At 40.4% G+C, this 26,748-nt stretch overlaps 1 long non-coding RNA gene across 1 annotated transcript in view; it reads left to right on the top strand.

Annotated features, from left to right (window-relative positions):
* Positions 1-26,748, top strand: part of LOC134343553 (uncharacterized) — a 120,133-nt gene that overhangs the window by 77,234 nt on the left and 16,151 nt on the right. Inside the window, exon 2 of the long non-coding RNA XR_010017262.1 lies at positions 2,634-2,800. This is a non-coding gene — a long non-coding RNA (uncharacterized LOC134343553). The remainder of the gene's footprint in view (positions 1-2,633; positions 2,801-26,748) is intronic.

Below are 26,748 nucleotides of genomic sequence, written 5' to 3'. Positions count from 1 at the left end.
CTTCTCACAGCCTTAGATCACCTGGATAATACCAACACCTATGTCTGGGTGTTGGTCGTTGACTATAGTTTAACATTAACACCATCATTCCTGCAGTCCTGATCGATAAGCTATGGAACCTGGGCCTCTGTAACTCTCTCTGCAACTGAATCCTTGACTTCCTAAGAGGAAGACCACACTCTTGTGTGGATTGATAATAATATCTCCTCCTCGCTGATCCTGCCACACTTCAGGGTTGTGTTCTTAGCTCACTGCTCTGCTCTTTCTATGCCAACAACTGTGCGGCTAGGCATAGCTCAAATGCCATCTATATAGCAGAGTTTAGTGATGATGGCGTTAAATGTCAACCCCTTTGCTTGCATCTTTGGACACAGCGCTATTTCTATCTCTTTTTTTTCCCTTTCAAGGTTCTTTTGAAGATCCTGATCTGGAGTTACACCCTGAGCAGTTCTTTGCGGGAATGGGACCCGCTCTCAGGGCCTCACAACCGGCCGCTTTTCGACATGCCAAGGGCACAGCCTGGAAGACTAGCACACCTTTAGAGTGCTGGATTTTTGTGGCTCTGGAGACGGGCTGATACAAGGCTGGTGCTGCTGCCGACTGATGCATTGCAGGAGAACACGGAAGATCAGAAGCAGTGGGCTGGCTGTTGGCTCTGTGACCAGAGACTCGAGTTCTTTGGGCACAGGGCTCAGAAAAAGCAACACAACAGACTTTTAACAACTTAAATCAGAGAGCTGTTTGTTATGTCTCCCCACTTGCTGTAAAACGGGGACACCTCTTTTTCCCTTTTTAGAGAGGGAGAGAGAGAGCCTGTGGTATTTCAAATTCTGGGTTAACAAGTAGTCTTTGGGGTACTGGAAGTCTGTGTCTTTATTGATGCTTTGCTGTATGCTTGAGTGTTCATTGGAGGGCGCTGATGCTTTTTTGCTGGTGATTGATGCAGGGTTGTTGCCTTGCTGCTACTTGTGTAATGGAGGAGGGCTGTGGGGGGGGCGGGCTTTGGGGTTCTAACATTTAACTGCCATTCATACTTTGGGGCACTTCTTTGTTTTCGTGGATGTTTGCGAAGAAAAAGAATTTCAGGATGTATGTTGCATACATTTCTCTGACATTAAATGTACCTATTGAAATTTGCTGATTGTTGTATTGTTGGCAGAATCTCAGATGGAGACAAAGGGATGTATAGGAATGAACAATATCAGATTGTTGAGTGGTGTCGGTGTAACAACCTTTTACTCAATGTCATTAAGACCAAAGAGCTGGTTGTGGACTTTAGAAAGGGTAGGATGAAGGAACAACAAAAACAATCCTCATAGAGGGATCAGAGGTGGAAAGAGTGTGCAATTTCAAGTTCTTGGGTGTCAAGATCCCTGAGGATCTAACCTGTTTCCAACATATCGATGCAGCTATAAAGAAGTAAGACCACAGCTATATTTTATTAGGAGTTCGAGGAGATTTGTTTTGTCAACTAAGACACTCGAAAACTTCTACAGATGTACTGTGGAGAGCATTCTGACTCTTGAAAGGCTGCGACACTGTCTGTTATGGGGGGAAGGGGGTGTGGTGACTACTGAAAGAAGCTACAGAAATTTGTGAAATTAGTCAGCTCCATCTTGGGTACCAGCCTCCATAGTATTCAAGCTATCTTTAAGGAGCGGTGCCTCAGAAAGGCGGTGTCCATGATTAAGGATCCCCACCACCCTGGATATGCCCTCTTCTCATTGTTACCATCAGGAAGGAGGTACAGAACTCTGAATGCACACACTCAATGATTCAGGAACCGTTTTTTCCCTCTCTGCCATCCAATTCCTAAATGGACGTTGAACCCATGAACACTAGTTTTATTATTTCAGTTATTGCACTATTTTAAAATTAACTATTTAATGTACATATATATACTTACTGTAATTTGTTTACTTATTTATTGTTTTCTATATTATCATGCATTGTACTGCTGCCGTTAAGTTAACAATCTTCACAACGTATGCCTGTGATATTAAGCCTGAATCTGATTGTGACAACAAATAAATTAGGAATGGTGTGGTTTTAAGGTTTAATGGGCCAGGGGTTACTGAAGGTACACTGCAGTGAATTGTTATCGTGGATTATCTTCTTTGCTGTGCTTAATCAAATCAAATTATTGATTCATTGTTATTCATGAGACTTTGTTTAGCACTTAATGAAATTCTGTTTGCCAATGAATACTACAACAGTGGAAAGTACTTCACTTTGAAAGTATTTCACACTTGAAAGTACTTCACTGACCACAAAATGCTTTGTTCTGATTGTGAACCTTCAAATCACTGTATAACTTTATTTACTCAGTTGTTTCTCAACATTATGAGAAATAAAGCGAAGTAGCCTGATATTGGCATCTGTTGTTGTGGAGCCTCAGGAAGAGCAGAAATAGAAATGTCTACTTGATGCCTCCTATTGTTCTGGTGGCAGAAACTAATTTGTAAAGAAGTAAATAATATCCTGTTTTTTTTATATAACTTGTGAGTTTAATATTGTCTTCCCTGAAAAGAATGTCAAAGTAATGGGCAGGATACTGAAGTCTCCAATTGAAATATGTGTGTGTTCTTGGTCTCATTATACACCTAGATTCAATGTTTTATTTTGCTTTACAGGGTTGCCAGTTTCATTCTGAAAGAACTGCACAGCTATTCACGATAGTTATAATGCTTCTGGACTGCTGACCACACAAATTTCAGCTTGTCATGGATGCTCAGAACTGGAGTCCTTCAAGCAACAGTCTACTACACCCACAGCATTACAAAATTTGAGAACAGAAACGGTGAGCGATATTAATTATGATTTGGATAGATATTGGAGCTCTTTTCAGTACAACAGAGAAGTCAAGAGGAGAGTATTAATTTTCTTCCAGGGAATTTTTTTATAACCTTTGTTAGTCTCCATCACTGAGTAGTTTCTAATGTCCTATTAGCACCTAATAATTTGCTCTGAGGGAGTGAACACTTTATTGTATTTATCTAGATATCGCATTTTACAATTAGAATATTGGAATAAGGATTTAATACAGAAATTCAATCTTTATCAAGGCAACAGCAATAAATAGCAATTGATGATCTGACGCATTGGAATGGCTAAAAATAATTTGATGTTCAACAAGGATAACATTGATATATTATTGACACTGAAAATAATAACAGTTCAGAATTTGGAGGCAAAGTAAATGAATGAAGATGCACAATTTTTAAAAGAGAAAAACATACACGCTTAAAATATGATTACTGTATTGGGTCAGGTTCATGATGTGCATCTAGAAATTGCTGAATGTCTGCCATAAATAAAAGTGAAACTCAAGGAGAATATTAAGGCTGCAGTTTTAACAAGAGTTTCTGTGGTCATGTTACTCAAACTGTAAGAAAAAAAACAGTTGGAAATGATTAGTGGTGAATTGCTCCTAGAGAGTTTCTTACACTTAAGTTTATATATTTTTTCACAACTTTTTTTAATTGAAACTGAAAGGTGAAAAATGATACAACTCATGGTATGTGCCATAAATGCCCAGAATTGCCCAGCCAGACTGATATCCTCAATACAATAACAAGAAACAAACAAAACCTAGTAAACTAAAATGAAATATTTTTACAGTGGCAGGTAGTCACAACTCTGAATGAGAAATTTAAACATTCGTTTTAAAGAAAGACAGATCAGCAAGTTTAAGTCAAAAACCTCTGTCTATAGCTATCCAGCGGTAAGAAACAATGCGGTAGAGTGTTATTTCCTCATTACATCCACTCCCTTGTTAGCTGTTTGAACAAGATGCAGAAAGTGAATGAAGTAAATAGAAATCAATATTAATATATAGGTACAGTACATTAACAATCAATGTCGTACATTGGACTATGAGAAAGAGTAGCAGCTCTCAATCACTTCAATTTGCTTAGGGAATCCATTGAGTTACTCTTAATCAATCTGCTCTGTAAACAGCTAAGAGCAATTAGATTTAGGAATGGCACAGCAGCTTACTGGTTAGCATAATGCTATTACAGGGCCAGCAATCCGAGTTCAATTCCATTGCTAGCTGTCAGGAGATTTTATGTTCTCCCTTTCACTGGGTTTCCTCTAGTGCTTCGGTTTCTTCCCACATCGTAAAGGTGTCCAGTTATTATGTTAATTGGTCACATGGGTATCATTGGGCGGCGGGGGATCATTGGGCCGGAAGGGCCTGTTACAATGTTGTAACTCTAAATTTAAAAAAAAAACTAGTGAAAGACCAAAATCTATTCACAAAGAATGGGAAATCAGTCTTCTTCTTCTTATCATGTCCACGGACAGTCTATACATGGTCTAGCCAGAACTGGACACATTTTTGCGCCTTGTTGTTGAATTCGGCAAGATCTGCAACGGTACATGGTTCCTCTAGCGATGGGCATTGCAGGAGATGTCGCATAGATTGTGGCTCAGTTTCACATTCACAAGTTGTCGGGCTGGTTGTATATCCCCATTTGCTTAGTGACACCCTTGAACGACCTATACCAGTCCTACATCTGTTAAGGCACTTCCAGGTTGCCCAGTTGCGATTAGCTCCTGGAGGAAGGCTTTCACCCGGTGGAATTTCCATCGTTGGGGGTTGTTTGAGCCTGGCGAGCCGGTATTTCCACAAGGCGATGCGGGCTTCAGATGGGGTTGATTGTAATGGAATAACACTGTTCATGAAGCTCTTCCTTGATTTTAAGCAGCTGGGTGTAGGTGTATGACCATATGTAGGTGCCTCTCATCTGATGTTTGACGGAGTCGTTCTTTCTTGCTGGCTATCATGCTTCTTGTATCGGGGGAGTGATACCCGCCAGGATATGTAACTTATCACTGTTTGTTGGTTTTCAACAAACTGTAATAAGTTGGTAGCTTGCATTCAGAAAGGCATCCATCTTCTTAGCATGAGTAGATTTTTCCCATGCAGGGCAGGCGTATTCGGCAGTGGAATAGCAAAGAGCAAGTGCACTGGCTCGCAATGTTTTCGAGCTTGCTCCCCATTTTGTGTTAGTGAGCTTATTCAGGATGTTGTTTCGTGTGCTCACTTTTGCCATTGTCTTGTTGATGTGGTTCTTGAAAGTGAGGCATCTGTTAAGTAGATAGGGTGCTTGCAATGCATCAGTGTTGCTCCACACCAGGTTACTTTAAACTGTCGTTTGGCTTCATGGTGCCTGAGGTGGAATGCACAAACTTGCATCTTTGATGGGTTTACATGGAGGTGGTTTTCTACATAGTAGGATGGTAGTCCTTCCAAGGCCTCAGAAAGCATTTTCTCCATGGTGCTAAAATCGGTGCTTTGGGCAGTGATGCACAAGTCATCAGCATATATAAAACGGCATGTGACGTCATCCATAGGTTGGTCATTCATGTAGATGTCGTACAGCAGTGGTGCGAGCACACTTCCCTGAGGAAGACCATTCTTCTGAATACGCCACCTGCTGTGCTTCCCACCTAGATCAACAGAGAACCAGCGATTCCGAAGCACGCTTTCTAACAGCTCTGTTAAGTGAATATCTTCTGTCAGCGCTACGATCTTGCAGAGGAGACGTCAATGGTTCACTGTATCATAACCTGCCGATGTCTACAAAAACAGCACCTGTTACCATCCCTTGCTCAAACATTGGGATGTTGCTGCCCAACATCCCAATGTGTCTGCTAACCAAGTTGCAAGCCAGTTGCTCCTAAATGGAAAAACCAACAAGAAACAACCAAGAGCACAACTAGATAGAAAGAAGTACAGCGATGACCCTGGCTTCGCTGGACCACTCACCATGGAAGAGCTGGAAATTGGTACATCTAGTCTAAAACACGGGAAAGCAATTGGTCTTGACAACATAGCATTGGAGCAAATAAAGCGTTTTGGACAGCAAGCAAAGAAATGGCTCCTACAATTGTTCAACCACTGTCTGGCAACACACAAGCTACCTAATATTTGGCAGAAGTCACATGTAATAGCACTATTAAAGCCCGGAAACGATCCCTCAGAACCTAAGAGTTTTCGGCCATTCTCACTGCTTTGCCACACCAATAAGCTGTTTGAACGCCTGATATTCAATAGGATAGCACCAACTGTAGATGAGAAGATCATTTCAGAGCAAGCAGGTTTCTGCCCCGGCAAATCTTTCTTTCTTTCTTTTTCTTTTTAAATCTTTTTATTGAGTAAGTATACAAAAAAGGTAAGCCATATAAACATTAATACAATGTTAAAGTATAATAAAATTCCAAAAGATAACAATACCAAAAAGAAAATACTACAAACAATGTAATTTAAGCATAAGAAACCAAGATAACATAATAGTATACTAGATTTTATATATATCAATGGAAAAAAAGAAAAAAAAACCCCAAAAAAAAACCCACCGTGCAACTAACTAAAAGCAAAGCAAAGCAATGGGCTAACTTGAAACCAAACAGAGTTAAACTTAAAATCACGTCCTCAATCCCGACCTCCATTAAAACAGTGAAGAGAAAACAAGAAGGGTAAATATTACATTAAATGAAAATATCGAATAAAAGGTCCCCAAATCTGTTCAAATTTAAATGAAGAATCATAAAGGTTACTTCTAATTTTCTCCAGATTCAAACATAAAATCGTCTGAGAAAACCAAAAAAAGGTAGTTGGAGCATTAAGCTCTTTCCAATGTTGTAAAATACATCTTTTCGCCATTAAAGTAAGAAATGCAATCATTCTACGGGCTGAAGGGGAAAGATTACTAGAAATTTTAGGTAGTCCAAAGATAGCAGTAATAGGGTGAGGAGAGATATCTATATTTAATACCTTAGAAATAATGCCCCGGCAAATCAACAAGAAGCCAACTGCTCAACCTCACACAATATGTCGAAGTTGCTGGTGAACGCAGCAGGCCAAGCAGCATCTATAGGAAGAGGCGCAGTCGACGTTTCAGGCCGAGACCCTTCGTCAGGACCCTTCTAGTCCTGACGAAGGGTCTCGGCCTGAAACGTCGACTGCACCTCTTCCTATAGATGCTGCTTGGCCTGCTGCGTTCACCAGCAACTTTGATGTATGTTGCTTGAATTTCCAGCATCTGCAGTATTCCTGTTGTTTACAATATGTCGAAGATGGTTTTGAGCAAGGGAAATCAGTAATTAAACCTGTTCTTTTCATTGGCATCTTTCCATAGTAGTTGACCTTTTCCATCGCAAATAGAAATGGGTCTCTCTGTTCTTATACGCTGTCCAGTAAGAATGCAGATTGCCATAAAAGGACTCATTCAGCAACAAGGTACTTTGTGCACCTGATACTAGTTTTAATATATGAGTTTTCCTGTCTTTAAGATGGTTGTGAATTAGCCAATGATGAGGCCCATTCTCATACCATGACACCAGCCGGTGTGTAATGTCAAGCTTCATATTATGACTGTAATATTTCCCTTCTTCTTGGACATTTTAATAAGACAATTACATAAATTGTAAAAAGTCCCATTTTGATTAACTCTGGCAATTAGATCTTTGTTCTGTCTGGGTTAAGTTAAGTGGTTCTAATCATTTTCCAGAAGCAGTTGTTTCGGCGATCCATTTTACCTCTGTGTGCAAACCATGGAAATCAAAATGATGAGAATTGTGAAAAGTGGTGCAGCCAATATCACTTATTTTATATCACCACATAATATGAATATTATTCCCAATTAAAATTGATCTCCATGATTATTCCTGGGATAATTGAATAATGTGCGATCGATATAATGGAAAGGAACCACGGTGAAGAGTTGCTGAAGAAGTGGTACGCCCTGCTATATACCAGATTATTGATGTAAATCGGAATAAAATTTGACCAGTTGCATAACATGTCACCCATTCTTTATCACCGTGGTTTAATTTCCCCTTCTAGCTCGAGATACATTACCGTGAGTAGGAAGTTTATACAGATTTTTTTACTTACCTATAATTGGAGATCCAGGTGTCATTGCCTAGAGACACACTTACCTCATTCCTAATTGCCCTTCCAATGGTTTTGCTGAGTTGTTTTCTTATTCCTAGGCGTATTGATGAATGTGTCCCACAGTAATGTAGGATAGTAACAAGAAGAAGCGATAATAAATATCTATATAAGGGTGTTGTGTGGATTGGCATTTATGCTCCTGTAAATTTAAAGCCTTGTCCTTCTTGGAACTTGTGCTTTTGGGAAGCTTTTGGACTTCCCTGGAAATACACCGTAACTGTAAAGCATTTTGGAGGTGGTACACACTGTAGTGGTTCTGTGATGGCCATGAAGGAGGCTAATATTTAATCTGTTTGATAAGGTGCAAACAAAGTGGGCATCTTTCTTCTGGATGATTTTGAGCTTCCAGAGGGTTAGTAGCACTACACTCACTTTGGTTAGTGGAGATTATTCTGTAGGTTTTCACAAAAAAAGATGATGGAGCATTTTATGTTTAACAAAAAATGTGACAAGTTATTTATTGTACTCCTAAATCTGAACACAAAGCGTAGCAAACTGTACTTTAATTAATTACGTCATCATGTCAGACCAGCCTCTTAAGTTGAATCCCAACTCAACGTCAGAGGCTGTGAATTATGTATGTTTCCACCAATTACGTTACCCTACAAAGCACACCACTGCACCCACTCCCCACCCAGAATTCACTAAAATCAGCATCTGGATGAACCGTCTCGCTCAGGTCTTAAGTTCCATGGATGAAGGAACAGCACAGGCCTCCGGCTTGTCCAGAGGTGTGTTGACATGCTCATGGTCATGTCGTGATCGCAGGGGCATGGTATCAGAATCCTCCAAATCTTGGTGGACCAGTTTAAGACCATCTACTGAAATACATTCAGGATTATCCCTCTTACCTATGATAAAAGTCTTTTCCCTCCATTCCAAAATGTGGAATGGGCCATTGTAAGGGAGCCTAAGGGGATGTTGGTGTGCATCGTGGTGGACGAAAACAAACGAGGCAAAATGTAGGTCAACAGGAACCCAAGAGTGCTGTACCCCATGATGGGAGTTAGGAATAGGTGCAAAGTAATTGAATTTACTGAGGAGGATGGAATGCTGTTGAGAGGCCGATCAGGCAGTCATGGCATCAGGATTAAAATCAGCTAGGACTTGTAATGACTGCTCGTATACCAAATCAGCTGTGGACGACTGCAGGTCCTCTTTTGGAACCGTTCTAAGCCACAGGAGATGATCATGTCAACACTCAACCGTCAGGGAAGCTCTCAGAGTAGCCTTTAAAGAGGGGTGAAAGTGCTCGCATAGGCCATTGGACTGCAGGTGGTACGCAGTGGTGTGATGTAGCCTAATGTCAAGGATCTGGGCCATCGCAGATCAGAGGTTTGAAATTAATTGGGGACCATGGTCAGAGGAAATATCAGATGGGGCGCCAAACCAAGAAACCCAGGTGCTGTTGAACGCCCAAGCCACATCTGTGGCCGTGGTTGATGCTAGAGGGATACCCTCTGACCACCTGGTGGTACGTTTCACCAGGGTAAGGAGGAGTGTGGTCAAACTATCACTCAAAAAGTGCCAGTGGAACCGGGACGTGATGGTTAATTTTTGCACCCGGCACTCAACGCAGGCCATACTCCAATCGTGCACGTCCTTTCTAAGGACGTGCCATGCAAACTTTAGTGCAAACAGTTTCCGGTGTGGCCTTCTGGCCTGGACGCGAGACAGCATGTATGGAGTCAAAAACATTCCATCTCCAGTTTGCGGGGACTATGGGGCAAGGGCAACCAGTTGAGATGTTGCACAGGAGGAGTAAATAGGGGTGCCGTGCACAATCAGGATTTGATGGGGACAGTCGTGAAAATGCAGAGGAACATCTGGAGTAACTTCTGAAAAGCCTGCTTCGCTGCCACTGCTACTGTGTGATCGAGAATCTCCAGAGATGAAGGCCCCAAATACTCAGATTTGCGTATCGCCTGTTTCCGGGGCCGAGGTCAAAACGCTCGGCAGAGATGGTGCTCGGTGCTCGGTGTCGAATAGGTGGTCGGAGGCTTGGAGTTTTTTGGATGGACTCAGAGTCGAACTGTGGTCGGATGCTTCCGGGATGCTGCATCGGCATGTTGACGGCGCTGGAGGTTTACCGTCTGCGTGAGATGATGGGACTTTCGAGAGACTCTGTGACTTTTACTGTGCCATGGTCTGTTGTTATCAAATTACGGTATTGCTTTGCACTGTTGTAACTGTATGTTATAATTATGTGGTTTTTGTTAGTTTTTAAGTCGGTTTGTCATGTATTTTCGTGATATCATTCTGGAAAAGCATTTTTATCATTTTAGATTATGAAGACACAAAGTCCCCTTTTATTGTCATTTAGTAATGCATGCATTAGGAAATGATACATTATTTCCTCCGGTGTGATATCACAAATCACAGGACAAACCAAGACTGAAAAAACTGACAAAACCACATAATTATACATATAGTTACAACAGTGCACAATACCATAACTTGATGAAGAAAGTCCATGAGCACAGTAAAGTTCAAAGTTTCTCAAATGTCCCACATCTCACGCAGTCGGGAGAGGGAAGAAAAACTTTCCCTGCCATGCTGACCACAATCCAACTCTGAGTCATCCGAAAACTTTGAGCTCTGATCAGCTCTCCGACACCAAGTACTGAGCACCATCTTTGTACGAGCGATTCGACCTCTTTCTCGGTCACCAAAAGCAGGCAAGGCCGGGGATTTTGAGGCCTACGCTCCGAAAGAACCCCGACCACACAGTAACAACAGCAATGGATGGGCGTTTCAGAAATTTCTCCAGATGTCCCTCTGTGATTTCACGCCCATTCTCCAGCATGCATTGCTAAGTGACAATAAAAGGGGACTGCATGTCCGCATAATCATAAACACCAGCTTCCCCATACTTAGTATCAGCCAACCCGCAAGCCTGTTACACACTGTTCAGTAAGCTTGGAACTTTGGGTCAGTAGCTTGCTCATCTGTCATGCCGGCATAGTTGACCCCAATGGCTTCAACAGCATTATTTTTCCCCTTGATATGTTGTATATCAGTTGAGAACTCCGATATGTAGGCCAGGTGACGTTGCTGCTGTGGTCAGTGATCGCTGTGAAATGGCGATCCGCTAGAGGAAAATAAAAATGGAGCACAACTAGAAAGAGACCGAGAAGCTCATTTTCAAACCTACTGTACTTTTCAGGGGGAACGAAGCTGCTAGCTGAAGAAGACGAGAGGCTGCCACATGCCTCCGACCAACTTGTTCTGGCACAGCGTAGTCTGAAGTGTCAATTGTAATGACTATGGATGCATTGGGAAACAGGTGTGCCAGCTGGGTCATGCTGGAAAAAGGTTGTTTGGTATTATCAAGTGCCCTGGTCACATCTGTTGACCGGAGAAGCACATGATTAGGGGTATTGCCTTTAAGTACATGATACAGGGGAAGCATAAGTTCAGCAGCCCGCGGAATGAAGCGGTGCTAGAAGTTCACCATGCCTAAAAACTCCCGTAGTTTTTAGTAGTTCAGGGCACTATGATAGTGGCTACTTATGATGGGACGGGTTTCGCACCTTCTGCGGAGAAGTGATGGCCGAGAAAGTTAATGGTTGATGATCCAAACTGGCACTTAGCAGGGTTAATAATCCACCCGTATTGGTTTAAACAAACTGTTATTCTTCATTAATATGGAGATAGACATAGTTAATTCAGAAACAAAGGTTCTGAACTTAAAGAGGGGTAACTTTGATGGTATGAGACGTGAATTAGCTAAGATAGACTGGCAAATGACACTTAAAGGATTGACGGTGGGTATGCAATGGCAAGCATTTATAGGTTGCATGGATGAACTACAACAATTGTTCATCCCAGTTTGGCAAAAGAATAAACCAAGGAAGGTAGTGCACCCGTGGCTGACAAGAGAAATTAGGGATAGTATCAATTCCAAAGAAGTAGCATACAAATTAGCCAAAGAAAGTGGCTCACCTGAGGACTGGGGGAAATTCAGAGTTCAGCAGAGGAGGACAAAGGGCTTAATTAGGAAGGGGAAAAAAGATTATGAGAGAAAACTGGCAGAGAACATAAAAACGGACTGTAAAAGCTTTTATAGATATGTAAAAAGGAAAAGACTGGTAAAGACAAACGTAGGTCCCCTGCAGACAGAAACAGGTGAATTGATTATGGGGTGCAAGGACATGGCAGACCAATTGAATAATTACTTTGGTTCTGTCTTCACTAAGGAGGACATAAATAATCTTCCAGAAATAGTAAGGGACAGAGGCTCCAGTGAGATGGAGGAACTGAGTGAAATACATGTTAGTAGGGAAGTGGTGTTAGGTAAATTGAAGGGATTGAAGGCAGATAAATCCCCAGGGCCAGATGGTCTGCAACCTAGAGTGCTTAAGGAAGTAGCCCAAGAAATAGTGGATGCATTAGTGATAATTTTTCAAAACTCGTTAGATTCTGGACTAGTTCCTGAGGATTGGAGGGTGGCTAATGTAACCCCAATTTTTAAAAAAGGAGGGAGAGAGAAACCGGGGAATTATAGACTGGTTAGCCTAACGTCGGTGGTGGGGAAACTGCTAGAGTCAGTTATCAAGGACGTGATAACAGCACATTTGGAAAGCGGAGAAATGATCGGACAAAGTCAGCATGGATTTGTGAAAGGAAAATCATGTCTGACGAATCTCGTAGAATTTTTTGAGGATGTAACTAGTAAAGTGGATAGGGGAGAACCAGTGGATGTGGTATATTTGGATTTTCAAAAGGCTTTTGACAAGGTCCCACACAGGAGATTAGTGTGCAAACTTAAAGCACATGGTATTGGGGGTAAGGTATTGGTGTGGGTGGAGAATTGGTTAGCAGACAGGAAGCAAAGAGTGGGAATAAACGGGACCTTTCAGAATGGCAGGCGGTGACTAGTGGGGTACCGCAAGGCTCAGTGCTGGGACCCCAGTTGTTTACAATATATATTAATGACTTGGATGAGGGAATTAAATGCAGCATCTCCAAGTTTGCGGATGACATGAAGCTGGGCGGCAGTGTTAGCAGTGAGGAGGATGCTAAGAGGATGCAGGGTGACTTGGATAGGTTGGGTGAGTGGGCAAACTCATGGCAGATGCAATTTAATGTGGATAAATGTGAAGTTATCCACTTTGGTGGCAAAAATAGGAAAACAGATTATTATCTGAATGGTGGCCGATTAGGAAAAGGGGAGGTGCAACGAGACCTGGGTGTCATTATACACCAGTCATTGAAAGTGGGCATGCAGGTACAGCAGGCGGTGAAAAAGGCGAATGGCATGCTGGCATTTATAGCGAGAGGATTCGAGTACAGGAGCAGGGAGGTACTACTGCAGTTGTACAAGGCCTTGGTGAGACCACACCTGGAGTATTGTGTGCAGTTTTGGTCCCCTAATCTGAGGAAAGACATCTTTGCCATAGAGGGAGTACAAAGAAGGTTCACCAGATTGATTCCTGGGATGGCAGGACTTTCATATGAAGAAAGACTGGATGAACTGGGCTTGTACTCGTTGGAATTTAGAAGATTGAGGGGGGATCTGATTGAAACGTATAAGATCCTAAAGGGATTGGACAGGCTAGATGCAGGAAGATTGTTCCCGATGATGGGGAAGTCCAGAACGAGGGGTCACAGTTTGAGGATAGAGGGGAAGCCTTTTAGGACCGAGATTAGGAAAAACTTCTTCACACAGAGAGTGGTGACTCTGTGGAATTCTCTGCCACAGCAAACTGTTGAGGCCAGTTCATTGGCTATGTTTAAGAGGGAGTTAGATATGGCCCTTGTGGCTACAGGGGTCAGGGGGTATGGAGGGAAGGCTGGGGCGGGGTTCTGAGTTGGATGATCAGCCATGATCATAATAAATGGCGGTGCAGGCTCGAAGGGCCGAATGGCCTACTCCTGCACCTATTTTCTATGTTTCTATGTTATCCATTATGGACAATCTGGCATATCCTCTCCATGACCTACTGAATAAACAGTGGAGCACCCATTCGACGGACTCATTCAGCTCCACTGTCACAAGGATCATTACAGAAGATCTTTCCTACCAAATACAATAAGCATATACAACAATTCATCTCTGTGCAACAGGAGAACACACATCATAGTGCAATAGTCTCTGTTTTACTATTTTGTGCATTATTTTTGCACATTATTGCAAATTATTGCACATTGGTAAATTATTGTGTATATTGTTATTCTGTACTTCATTGTTAGTTAAATCTGCACACTGCTAAGTGTGTTTTTGAATGTTGCTGCTGTAACCAAAGTATTTCCCACTCAGGATTAATATAATATTATTATTACTATTATTATTATTATTATTATTAAGCACTAAAAAAGTGTGTGGAGATGAGATACATAGTCGGATTTGGATGCACTGGCAACAAGTATTTAATCCAGATAACAAAAAGAAAACCTAAGTCTTTTAATACAGAGTCCACCAGTTGTTGGAAAGTCTGTGCTGCATTTTGCAGTCCAAATGGTAAGTGCAGAAACTCAGGGCGGGCAGCTGTATGATTCTCAACTTGTTCACGTATCTGTCCAAATGCCTCTTAAATATTCCTATTTAATCTGCTCCTTCCACTTCCACTGGAAGCACATTTCACATACAGTGGTTACCATGGTAGTGTGGCAGTTAGCGCAATGTTATTACAGCTCAGCGTGTTCCAGAGTTCAGAGTTCAATTCTGGAACCATCTGTGAGAAGTCTGTATATCCTCCCTGCGGACTGCTTGGGTTTTCCCTCGGTGCTTCGGTTTCTTCCCACTGTCCCAAGACACACTGGGTAGGTTAATTGGTCATTGTAAATTGTCCTGTGATTAGGTTTGGTTAACCGGGTTTGCTGGGGGTTGCTGAGACAGCATGGGTCCAAGTATCACTCACTCATTCACTAAATAAACAAACAAACAAACAAATAAATAACTTCCAGTCACCTACCACTCACTGTGTTAAAAAAAATCTTTCCTCATAAATCTCCTTTGAAGTCATTTAAACAAATTTCACGTCACATGCCGGTGATAATAAACCTGATTCTGATTCTGAAGTCTTCCTCTCTCACCTTAAAGCTATACCATTTGGTATTTGATATTTCCACCCTGGGAAAAAGTCTCTATCTATCTACCTTATCTGTGGCACTCAGAATTTTATGTCGTTGTATCAGGTCATCCCTCAACCTCCAGTGCTCCAGAGAAAACAAGCCATATTTACCTGACAGAAGAACAGCTGATACACTCCAATCCAAGCAACAATCTGGTGACTCTGTTCTGCAACCTCCGCAAGGCCTACACATTCTTCCTTTATTGCACCGACAAGAACTGCACACAGTACTTTAATTAGGCCTAATCAAAGTTTGCAACAGCTGCATCATACAGTTATATTCAACACCTTGACTGATGAAGGCAAGTGTGCCCTGTGCCTTAAAGACTGCATACACTCTCTTCACGTGTTGCTACTTTCAAGTAGTAATAGATTTGCACCCTAAATTCCCCCTGTATATCAGTTCTCCTAAACGTACCGCCATTTACTGCATACTTTCCTCAAACCAATAGGTGCATGTGTGGGTGAGAAATGCATTACTGTGGAAAAAGCAGTTAAAAGGGGAATTTGTTGCACAGTAGTTAGTTTCATATTGCTGTTGATTTATTATTGTCACAAGTTCAGGAATACAGTGAAAACCATCTGTTCCTCTACCATTTAGACAGATCATGTTATACATAATTACATCAAGGTAGCTAAACAAACAGAATGGAAAATATAGCTTTGTAGTTACAGAGAAAGAGTAGTGCAGGTAGATAAATGCAGTTCAAGTTAAACTGGGAGATTAAGAAATTAAGAATTCATTCTTTAGCATATAAGAGGTCAGTTGAAGGTTCTGATAACAGTGTGGATAAATCTATTCTCAAGTCTAATGAGTCACGCTCTTAGGTTTTTTTTAACTTCTGCCCAGTGAGAGTGGGAAGATGGGAAAGTGACTCCCGTGGACCTTTGATGATAATAACTGCAGTGGGAAATATAGACAGAGTCAACGGAGGGGCCATTGTTTTGCATAATAATCTGGGCTGCGTTCACAACTCTCTGCAATTTCTTACAGATTGAGTATATTTGTTAGAAATTACACAGCATTGTCTAATGTTGATATTAGTGTTGGGCACCAGGACAACAAAACGATGATCTATGTTTTGGAGAGAGGCAACTCACTTAAAATCCAATTTTTAAAATTATTGTAGCAAGGATTTATATTTGTACTGAGAATGACATTTAGCAAAGGTCAACAACTTCTGCAAATCTGGCTCCTATTGCAATAGAGTAGAATTTTAACAGCCAAACTTTCCAGCCCTTGCTGTGCTCTTACTTCACTTTGCCAAAACGTTTGGTGCCAATCTTGAAAAATATTATTACATAAATTCATTTTCCAAGCAGTGCTCATTGCACCAAGCTTTCTCTCTACCCCCTGGTGGTTGAGGCTGCTTCTTCTTTCCTTGTTTTCTTTACTAACGGGAAACATGATGCTCACATACCATCAATTGCTATGACAACACTGAGAAACTGCAGCTGCACTCGGTAGATGCATGACTATGAAGTAATCTCAAACACTGGAGGCTAGGTAAACACTCTTTCAGAAAAGCAGCTATAAAGCTGTAAGTAACCCAATCACCATGAAGTGAATTTGGTTAATTCCTAACATTGCTTCGCCTAGCAGTATTTGCTTTAGATCTATTTTGAATTAGCTTTCAAATTCTTTTTCAAGTTTTGAGCTGAAGATTTGTTTCATGCCTGTCAAGTTTTGCACAGGTAGATGCTTTACCAGTGGGCTCAGTGTAATCGACATTGTGTGTGTGTGTATGTTGCTTTAAAGAGCTGCTTCATGCATAGTCTAATTTTCCTCTGACAATTAATTTCAAAAAGCAGAATCCTGATTTAAGCAATTCCATATTTCATTTATTTTTTGAATAGTATTTCTGTCAATATGATGATACTGTTGCCTCAATGAATGGATTAATTTGTGCTGAATGTGCTTCACTATAGGTTTTGTCTCCCCTTTGCTGATTCATCTCTGTGCTCATAAAAGTATGTTTTTCATTAGGGAAGCTAAAGAAATTGATTAATTTGGCATAATTTTTGATATGCTGTGTGGATTGAGTATTTTGCTGGAATTAACTTCACTCACTCCACGGAAATGGGTTTAAGGTTGGAATGGGCTTTGCACTTTTTTAAGAAGTTTGCTGGGATTTCTAAAAAATGATATCAAGTAAACAAAGATTTTTGAAGCTGCTGTTTTCTGCTTCAGACCTGAAAAATTTATTGTTGTTTAATTTTGGGCATGGTTTGAGGGTGGTTGGGGGTGGAGGGTGGGAAGTGGCTTGGGGCTTGGGGTAGCATAGGACAAACCTTAGTTATCCCATTCATGCTCCAGGCCTGATGACTTTGTCAAAGGGTATGCAGTATGTCTGATGAAGTACGCTAAAAGCAGCTTAAATGTGAAAATAGTAGCCGTACTAGAACTGTAAGACCTTAATTGGAATTTACAGGCATACATGGGCAGACTATCATGAGCATTCCACTTAAATGGTGAAGAGTAGCTCTTTAAAGGTAAGTTAAAAAATATTGATTTGCAAGGAAACAATGAGCTGCAGTAAGATATCTACTTGCTAACCATTACAGTGAAAAAATAGCATATAATGATGCTTTGGGTGAAAAGGATGCAAGGGAGGAGAGCTTATGCTACTGAGTTGATGCCTGTTTTGCATGAAAGTAAATTTTTTCCTTTATCAGGTTTAACAATGATTGATATTGTTGTAGCAAATTCCAACAAACCAATTGCTGCTGGTGGCAACCTCCACAGATTTGTTATACTTGTATGATGTGCTCTCCAATCACTCCAATAATGATTGTTCCAAAAATCAAAGAACTGTATTTGATCCTTTATTAGCAATTAGCAAACATCTAAAATTGAAGTGGTGAAACTTTAGTGTAACGGAGCAGTCAACAAAAGATATGACATCCATTGGGGCCCAGCTACAAACTGCCGTGAACAAAAGCATAACTTATTCCCTTTGTTTTTACCATGCCTCACTCATGTGACTGGTTACCATAACAAACAACACAGAATGCAATGCAGATCGAGAACAAATTTAACAAATTTCACGACATATGCCGGTAATATTAAACCTGATTCTAGTTCTGATGTAGGGCTCCTGCAGATATGATACCAATTTCTCTCTCTGTGAATTGAAGGCGTTATTTTGTTAAATTCTGTACTTCATCCTTGATGTGCCCAAATATACTTCTTCTTCAATTCATGAATGAGATCGTCCATGTTCAGACTGAAAAGAGACACAGGACTCTGTTTTGAAAGTTGTATACCGCCAAATGTGTAGCATGTCCTCAGTTCAATATTATCAGCCAACATTTTGTGATTGCAGTTCTGGAGTGGGATTTGAAACTTCATCTTTCTAGCTTGGAGGCAAGTAACCCAGGGCAGACACAATACGACCTGATTTAATCACATAAATTGTAGTACTGATTACAATACTTACTCATATTCCTGGGCCTGTTTGGTGGTAACATGAACATTATACTCTTGGTTTTGTGCGACAGATTTGTTGTTGAATTTAGTCGTGCCAACAGTGACAAATGTGCATATGAGGTACAAATGAAGGTCTTGGAGCAAATAAATAATGCTTTATGATTAACCTTTGCTACTCTTTGCTCAAGAACATTAAATACTCACACAAAGTGACAAAATAAACAATATTAATTAACTTAAAAATCTTCCCCATCATATTTGCGTTAATTAATACTTTGCCAACTTCTTTTGCCATAATTCGGCTCTGAGTATGTCAGATTCTCAATAAAAGCTCTTTGTTATGGACTAATTAAAATATAATCAATCAAACATCTACTGGGCAAGATTTAGGAAAATAATATGAGCTCTCTTTGAGGGTCCAAGTGATAATTTACAACTAAGTTGAAGAATGCTCATTGAATCATTCAGATACTTTGTCTACTGCAAAAAGCATCGAGTTATCCTGAGATCAAGAAATAAATTACACAGTTCAATTTTCTTAGGGCTGGAAACATTTTCCTTGGCATATTCTGAAGAAAAAAAAAGTCACTAAATCAATTAAGTGTGGATAAATAATGAACCAAAGTTCATATTTTCACAACTGAAGCTTCTAACAAAGTTGAGTTTAGACTTGACTTTACAAAGGTAAAGGCAAAACCATTAGTGCTCTTCATGACGTGACCACAAAAAAGGCTGCAAACTAAGAATTTCCAAGCATGTGCAGGTTAAAGCAGAAATCAGTACGTTGGTGTTTGTGAGTCACTGCACTCGTACGTGTTGTTTTGCTTCCAGACTTCACTAATGGAATCCCAAAAAATCCTTTGAAATGACTTGAGCCATATAGGAATAAACTTTACATACACATACTATGAAAATGCTATCTTTTTTCCATATGTAAGGCATAGTTCCTGCTGAATAAATTACTGGACATTAAAAAAGAACTATGTTTAATGAAGTATTTCATAAATTCTTCCCATGAGTATTACAATATCAGGATTTTAAAATATTCTTGTTTTAAGTATTGTTTATAGTCCAACTTTACCTTATTCATAAAGACATACTCCAGACTTTAAAACTCCACATAGTGTTCAATAACTTATACATTGTTTACATATTTTCCTCTTGTTCTGATTCATTATCCATGAAAATCGTGATGGGCTCTTGTTCAGCCTAGTTGATGACATCACATGCTAGCAACTAGGAATTTTCCTGAATTAATGCTGGTAAAGGGGAAGTTCTTAGTAATGAAATGCCCAATCCTTGTGGAGAATTTTCTTCAGGGTCAAGGACAACTGCTCCTACTTTACTGGTCAGTATGAATTTTGAGCACATTTGTGTAAAAGAGAGGAAATAGTGAAAAAGGGCGAGAAATGTTTGGCAGAGATGTTTGCTTTCATTCAGCATTAATATATATTTGTTAGAAAACAAATCCCTTGTATGGAACTGATCTATCAATAAATTATTTAAATTGGATACTTTTAAATAAATGAAGTTCGGACAAGTGTCTGGATACTATATCAAATCAGTTCTAGGTTATGGCTCCATCATGTGGGATAAAATAAAATTACATTCAGGATAATAGACATATTTACATTTGTATATTTCAAGATTGAACATTGTTTCTTCAGTACCCAAGTGTGATGGAAAACAAAATGATGGTTACGCCAGATCTATTGCAACATAAAAACACAATTGACATAACGAACATAATAAAAACACAATAAATATAAATATAAATGCATGATTAGCTTATATACATAGGCTGTATGTTCCTTGAGTTATGCTAAATCAATTCTCAAATTCCCACATGGGAGGTTGGTCAACAAAGTTCAGTCACTTGACATTCAAGATGAGGTGGTCAATTGAATTCGACACTGGCTTTGTGGGAGAAGCCAGAGAGTGGTAGCAGATGATTGCACCTTTGACTGGAGGCCTGTGACTCACGGTGTGCTGCAGAGATTGGTGCTGAGTCTGTTATTGTCAATGATCTGGATAAACTGGATCAGCAAATGGATGACACCAAGAGTCTGAGTGGACAGTGAGGAAGACCTTTAAAACTTGCAGTGGGATGAGGGCAGCTGGAAAAATAGACTGAAAAATGCCAGATGGAATTGAATGCAGGCAAGTGTGAGGAGTTGCACTTTGGGAGGACAAACTAAGGTAGGACTTACATGGTGGAGGGGTAGGGTACCGAAGAATCTGTAAAAGAGAGGAATCTAGGAAAACAGATCCATATTTCCTTGAGAGTGGTGTCACAGGTAGATAGGGTCATAAGGAGAGCTTTTGGCACATTGTCATTCATAAATCAAAGTACTGAGTACACGAGTTGGGATGTTATGTCAAAGTCGTTTGAGACATTGGTGAGGCCTAATTTGGAGTATTGTGTGCATCTTTGGTCACCTCCCTAGAGGAAAGATGTCTATAAGATAGAAGGAGTGCAGTGAAAATTTACAAGGATGTTGCCAGGACTTCAGGACCTGAGTTACAGGCAAAGGTTGGATGGTTAGGACTTTATTTCTTAGAGCATAGAAGAATAAGGGAATATTTGATAGAGGAATACAAAACTATGAGGGTAATAGATAGGGTAAATGGAAGCAGGTTTTTTCCACTTAAGTGGGGTGAGACTACAACTAGAGGTCGTGGTTAAGGGTGTAATGTTTAAGCGGAACATGAGGTGGAAATCCTTCGCTTCGAGGGAGGTGAGAATTTGTAAGGAACTGCCAGTGGAAGTAATAGACGTGGGTTTGATTTCGGTATTAGTAGAGATTTGGAAAGAGACACAAATGGCAGGGGTATGGAGAGCTATGGTCCAGGTGCAGGTTGATGGGAGTAGGCAGATTAACAGTTCGGCATGAACAACGTGACCCATGGGCCTGTTTGTGTGCTGTAGTGTTGTATGACTCTATGACTCCAGACTCTAAGACATCTTATCCCCAGTACTGTACCTTGTGCAGCTGGCTTAATGTCAACTGATGTTATATACATTATTGAAGTTCCTGTTCTATCACTTCAAAAGTGTGAAATAATTTGGTGTTAGTCAGTATCTTGGCATTAACTTTAATACTAAACTGATGAAAGATCATTCATTTGAGGAACTTATGGCAGGGAATGACAGCCTGAAGTGCTAGACGGTAGTATTTTTCAGTAATTGACTATGTGCAAGTACCTATATTCACAGTACACAAGTCTGTAATGTTAGCATTTTTTAATCTATTACGAGATGAAGGAGAGAGAAAAAAGTTAGCCATGGAGCACATGACACCAGACATTATTTTTTAATACTCTTTGAGAAGCAGCTGGTGAATGAACCAAAAGCCTGCGGAAGTTTCAGGGTGAACTGCACTTTGAGTGGAGATAGTTTTTTAATTCAGCCACAGTGTCATAGGACACTGAGCATAGAACAGTACAGCACAGGAACAGGCCATTCGGCCCCACAATGTTGTGCCAAACCAGCTAAAAAAGCAAATCAAACACCCGAATACTGATCCCTCCTACCTACACAATGTCCATATCCCTCCATCTTCCTTACATTCATGTGTTTATCCAAACGTCTCTTAATGCATTTGCCTCTACCACTGTACCAGGCAGCATGATCCAGGAATCCATAGGTTTACTTTAGAAATGTCTTTCTTAGCAAATTTATTTACCAAGTATGTATCCATTCTATCAGTTTATTAATATCTTCTTTTAATATGTTTCTGTTCTCCCAGCATGACGTGAACTGCAAATGTGGAATTTTTGTGTTTTTTTTATTCCAAAGTCCAATATTTTTGTATATTGTGAACAAAAGTAATAACTGCACTAAAACTTCCATCACTCTATATACCTGGCCTTTACTCAGCATACTGTCTCATTATCAGCAGTTGTTTGCCCCAACATAGTGTGTAGCAGACCTCATAAAATGCTGCAAGATGGCCTAACTTACAGCATGTTGCTATGACGATCACCATCCAAAATCTCAATGATTGAAGTTAGCCTTGATGTGTCATGTGCCCACATGATTGCAGGCTAACTTGAGGTTGCGTTTACTGTATCTTGTGACAGACCATCGATGCTGATGCACACAGTTCTCTTGTAACGGCCAGGACATCAGCCTGGGCATCGTGTGTGAAGAACCCAAGTTTCCCGGCTCTGTGCACTCACAGTGTTGCTAATCCACCAATTGGTTAAATGCAGCCTGCTTCAGATGCTGTCATTGTTTATGTCCCTGAGCTGAACTGAAGTACAGGAAAGCTAAACACAGTGAAGAGGGCATTGCTGTTATTATATTAGAGTAGTAACTGTGTCTTTCAAAGTGCTTTATGCATTCATTTCTTAATGCCTGCTTTGTAATTTCCCCTTTTTAAAGGTTGCAGCCAAAATATATGAATGCATTTAGCACTTCATCATTGCAGCTGACTTTTTGTGCTTTGCTCATGCTACATTGTTGCTCCTCAGCGATCTTTTTACTTCTGTCCATTTTATATCTTGGGGTCAGAATGCTCACAAGTTTGATGAACTTGCGTGAAGTTTCTACAATGTGACCACACCTTTAAAGCAGATGGTTTGTAACTTGACAACAGGTCTCTGCTAACATGTGTCAAAAATTAGAGTGAATTTCAAATGCAAATATTCACTACTCATGTGAAAAGCAAATGGGAACATATTTTTAAGACTCATTAAATTTAGAAACTGAACCTTTACTAATGTGGATTTTTTATTTTAAAAAATCAGAGGGGACATAATTAGTTTAGCAATAATAGGAAAATTGTTTGGATCAAAAAGTTTCAGTTGGCTATAATTTTTCCAGATCTTTGAGGGGTTTCTTTTGCCTTCTGAAGGTAAGCCTCAACTCAACTCCTCTGATTAAAACAAAACAAACAAAAATATCCCTTCTCACTCCAGGAATCATAGGAGGAGTCTTGTTCTCAGTGGGACAGGACCCTGAACAAGACTCCTAGTGTTCAGATGCTATTTGTGTGCTGACTGCGGGGAGACCTCAGTGAAAACCCTTTGCACAGCTTTTTTTGTCTAGTTTTAGGTCAACCTTGCACTCTTTCATTGTTGCCAGTGGGTGGTTTTCTGGTCAAGAAATTGTTAGTGTTACATTTTGTAATTGGAAGCCCATTGTTACCAAATTAGGGAAATAATGACAATAATGGAAATGCTGTGTCCTAAGTGTGTAAACACATTTTAGATTTTAGGTTACTAAGCACGCAAAGCTCCCTTTTCATACATGTGAGTAATCTGTTAAGATTTCATAAAACTGCTTAATGAATTACTAAATGTTGCAATAGACTTTCTGTGAAACCATGTTGGCGGGAGATTATTGAGAGCAGCATTGACTGAAATGTATTCACAACAACTGTCAGTAGAAGCAACAGTATAACACAACATGCAACTCTTTCTGATGCCTTCAATTTTTCACCCAAGCAGTTGATAATAATCAAATGTTGACAGTACCAGGAAATACAGCTTTGCTAATTATTTGGACTATGCATCTGGCATTTGACAGGTAACAGCTGCACAGTTCAATCCTATGCACATGCTCTGGGGTCCAAAATATTCTGACTATGAAAGAGAAAGCAATTATTAGATAAATCAATACCATGCTGAGGAGCAGGCAACAAACGTATCTGCAATGCTTATACTTTGCAAAGCTATGAATGTATGAAGGGGTAGAACCAGGATTAAGAGATCTCATTGCTAGCCCTAAGGGATTACTCATTTTACAATAAATGACACACATCATTCTGCGAAGGAGTAAATATGGTCTCCCTCTGGAAGTCAAGAGCAGATTACAGTCAATATTTCAGGTTTTAAATTGGAGGACTTCTTCAAGGAAAGCTGTTAGTGTCTCTTAAGAACACTTTGTGGCTTTAAAACTGACAATGCCCAAGATATGCCTTGAATGATAAGAGCATATTAAAGATGGTGGTGAAGTGTTTTATTTACCAGACAAGTAATCTGGATGCCAGACTAACAATGTAGATACTTGAGTTCAAATCCCACCATTGAATTTAAATTCAGTGAACAAGATTCAAGATTCAGGTTCATTTGTCATTAGTACTGTACATCGAATCATACAGTAAATGTGTTGTTTGTTTTAACAACCAACGTACCTGAGGGTGTGCTGGGGCGGCCCGTAAGTGTCGTCATGTATTCTGTTGCCAACATAGCATGGCCTCAATGCTCAGCAGAACGACACAGAATATAACAAGTAACAGCAACAGCAGCAAAAACAGGTACCATTCCTCCCTCTCATCCACACGCATAAACAGATTTTAACCCCAGGTTAGGCCTACAGACTCCAACAGGTACGGACTCAGGTCTGCAGAGTGTGGGCTCTGGTCTACTCAGCAGACTCACAGAGATTCATAGACTCGGTTCCAGTCAATGGGCCTCAACTCTGGACTTCCCTTTGACCTTGTCCCTCGATCCTTGGCATCCATCCCAAGACATACTTATCACCGACCACTAGGCCTCGAACTCTGGACTCGCTGATGACAGTACCCTGAACACTAGGCCTCAAACTTCGGTCTCATTGATTCACAAACCCAGAGCATCATCAGAACTCATTCCACGTCTCGCATCCATGACGCTGGTTTTCGAATGCGGAGCGGAGTCTTAGACTCAAGTCTGACCTCTAATTCCCTTACCTCTCTGTCCATAAACCTAATCTGAACTCTAACTCCTCTCTTTGCCCCCAAAATCATCCTTATGAACCTGAAAAACAATTAAAAATGAACAATTAAAAACTAAATCTGAACTGTGACTCAATGGAGGTCACAGCTCAGCATCTTCTTGGATTTTTTTTTTGTAATTTTTAAATTTAAACATCAAACTTATCATTAATAGTAATGATGCCAAGGCTCACGTAATGTATTAATGTCATTTGGGGAGGAACTATAACATCGTTGCCTGCTTGGGCCCATATATGACTCCAGACTTCAGGTTTACTTTAGTTCAAAAAGAAAGCCAGGATGGACTATAAATACTGGCCTTGCTGGTGATGTCTTTTTCTGAAAAATATTTGGAAACATAGTAATTGTATCAAGCTGGTTTATCCAGACCCCATTGCATTTGCATTACAACTGTTATTGTGGATATTTAATTATATTGATATTAAAATAGATATAGTCCTTTTATTTTATAATAGATTGGAAAGTGTTTCCAATATTTAACTTTGTTGATTAAGTTCCAGGACGACTTTCTGATTGGTAAGAGGGGAGCCAGAATGGGAAATGGGAAAGGAGAGAAGTGGGATGGGTGAGAAATTACCAGAATTACACCAGCCAGCTGGAGAATGGAAGCTGCCTTAGTAATGTATAAATAGACAGAGTTGTCTGTGTGAGGCTTAGCAAAAATATTTGATGTTATAATTACTTAATGGAGACATTGCAAAACACACCCTTCCATAATTATAATGGTGTTCAAATTTAGCAGTCATTGGCTATATGATTGCATATTTTGTTATTTTTTGTAAAATAAAAAAACAATCATAATATGAATATAATCTCCGCAGCTTGTAAATCTTTTGTTGAATGTGGATAGGTAAGATTAAGAAAAGTAGTGAAAAGCTTAACAATGCGTAGGTCCAGTGGACGATGAAACACTGGAAGAAGCAGATAATTTAGGCCACACATGTGGCCACACATTTTAATTCCACATCCCATTCCCATTCTGATATGTCTATCCACGGCCTCCTCTACTGTAAAGATGAAGCCACACTCAGGTTGGAGGAACAACACCCTATATTCCGTCTGGGTAGCCACCAACCTGATGGCATGAACATTGACTTCTCAAACTTGCGCTAATGCCCCACATCCCCCTCGTACCCCATCCGTTATTTATTTATATACACACATTCTTTCTCTCCCTCTCCTTTTTCTCCCTCTGTCCCTCTGCCTATACCCCTTGCCCATCCTCTGGGTTTCCCCCCCTCCCCCTCTTTTCCTTCTCCCTGGGCCTCCTGTCCCATGATCCTCTCATATCCCCATTGCCAATCCCTCCCCCTCCTGTCTTCTCCTATCATTTTGGATCTTCCCCTCCCCCACCCACTTTCAAATCTCTTACTACCTCTTCCTTCAGTTAGTCCTGACGAAGGGTCTCGGCCCGAAACGTCGACTGTACCTCTTCCTAGAGATGCTGCCTGGCCTACTGCGTTCACCAGCAACTTTGATGTGTGTAACTGAGGAGGCAGTTCTATATAATGAAACGGAGGGACTATCACCAGCTCCAATCGAAGGCATAGTACA

Source organism: Mobula hypostoma, chromosome 3, assembly GCF_963921235.1.
Source record: "Mobula hypostoma chromosome 3, sMobHyp1.1, whole genome shotgun sequence".
NCBI classification, from domain to species: domain Eukaryota; kingdom Metazoa; phylum Chordata; class Chondrichthyes; order Myliobatiformes; family Myliobatidae; genus Mobula; species Mobula hypostoma.
This window is presented reverse-complemented; position numbering and strand designations above follow the sequence as displayed.